Genomic DNA, 2,187 nt, shown 5'->3' on the forward strand with positions numbered 1-2,187 from the left:
TGTCGAAAGAGGAGACAAGATTGGATAAACGTGGGGCGACCATTTCGATGAAGATTTTCAAGATGAGCTCATGGTCGTGACGTGCGTTTTCAGTAAGTTGAAGATGAGGATAAAATGCGACGATCACCTCGACGATTTGGGAAGGATTGGCTTTCGTTATGAAGAGGTTGGGATCTATTCTAGGCTTGTCATCACCAACAACGTAATCAAGGATATATTTAGGTAAGAAAACATAGGATTGGACTTGAGCATATAAGGACATGATGTATAAATGCGTTTTAAAGGGGCTCAAGATAATAACGAGTAATTATAGATTGAGAGAGGGAATAACGATGAGCTTGTTGAAAATGGAAGTTAATGGATCAGAAGGTTGCCATTTTGATAAACCCTTTGATCTTGTTTTTGTAAATATAAGAGGAATCCACATGCATGTTCATACAGAGTACGTATATCTGACCACATAATTAAAGCGAGAGACTGTAGATCTCCGAAGTTAATTCAGATTATGTATTGAATTGTGTGTTTTCCCTATCAAATTCTCGCTCCATCCAAGTCATTCAAATCAAGACTGACTTGTTATGAGAATATTGGAACTATTGGAACTGATCACTACATAGCTTACGCACCACTGATTCTCACTGATCTGAACAGAAGATATGTAATATTATCTTTGTGCATTTTCAAATTCTGCACACATCACCAAATTGACACATATTGATGCAATGAAAATACTTTTGTAATCTCCAGAATCTTTATGTAATGAATATGATTTTTTGTAATATATGTGAAATCTTTACGTAATCTCTGATATACTTGAGTAATATGGCAATTTTTTGAAAAACTGACATACAGCCAAACTCGTCTGACCACTCCAACAGAATGCTTGTTCCACAATAACATTGTTCAAAGTCTAAGAACTTTAGTATGTGTATTTATGCACTACAATTTTTGTAATGAAATCAGACTTTTGTAATCTGTATTGTATTTTTGTAATAAGATCATTTTTGAAATCCGCTTGGATTACATTATATTTGGGGTAGTGATATGTACTTCACAGCATTTAGTGTACACTGTGATGTTCAACAGTAGGTGCATCTTAGCTTCACAGCAAGCTTTGAATGCTGTCAACTTCACTTCACAGCATGTCAAGTACGCTTTATATCTGCATCTTAACTTCACAGCAAGACTGGAATGCTGTGAAGTTAGGATGTTACACTTATTGTATCATGTTTAACTTCACAGCACTTTAATACGCTGAATATTACCTGGAAAGCAGACTTCACAGCATCTAGTGTACACTGTGAAGCTCTCAACTTCACAGCAAGCATTGTATGCTGTGAAGTTGATTTGAAGTTCACAACACTTCAATTCACTCCGTTTCACAGCATGTCAAGTACACTGTATCTTAGCTGGACAGTAGACTTCACAGCATGTAGTGTACACTACAGTAGCTGCATGTTAACTTCACAGCAAGCTTGGAATGCTGTGAAGTTGAAAAGAAGGTCTGGTCTCATTGAGATCATGTTCAACTTCACAGCAAGTCAAGTACGCTGTAGATTACCTTGACATCAGACTTTACCTGCTGTGAAGTGGATGGGCATGAGTTGACATTGTTTTACATGCCTGTTCAGCTTCACGGCATGTGAAGTATGCTGTATAGCATATTAACACCAGGCATTACATGCGGTGAAGGTCATGTACAATGCTTCACAGCAACCAAACTTCACGTAATGAATGTAAGCTGTGAAGTTCAGCAGATAGATCAACTTTACCTTTCCTCATGGACTTCACAGCCCCCACACTTCACAGCATGGTTTCAGTGCTGCAAACTATAACTACAGCTCTGAAGTGCGCATAATGTGCTGGGAAGTTTTTCTGTGGAGTGGATCAACGCAGGCTGTGAAATTCAATTACTTGAGGTACAGTTGTTGAACAGAGTAAGCACTTATGGTATCATCATTTCATTCATATTAAAGGCGAACAATGGATTCCAACAAAATCGACAAATGCAAACAAAATCGACAAATTCTGCACATTTTAGCCGTAGAGATCCAAGTTTTGACCAGCCGAAGTTTTGGCTTCGGGATGATTACTTTCAACTTTCTTATTATTCTCTGCCAGTTGACACTACTTGATATCAATAAGCCAACATTACACTACTCGCCTTCTCGCCCGGCCTGTGATTTA

This window comes from Melampsora larici-populina, assembly GCF_000204055.1.
Source record: "Melampsora larici-populina 98AG31 unplaced genomic scaffold MELLAscaffold_133, whole genome shotgun sequence".
Classification (NCBI taxonomy): Eukaryota; Fungi; Basidiomycota; class Pucciniomycetes; order Pucciniales; family Melampsoraceae; genus Melampsora; species Melampsora laricis-populina.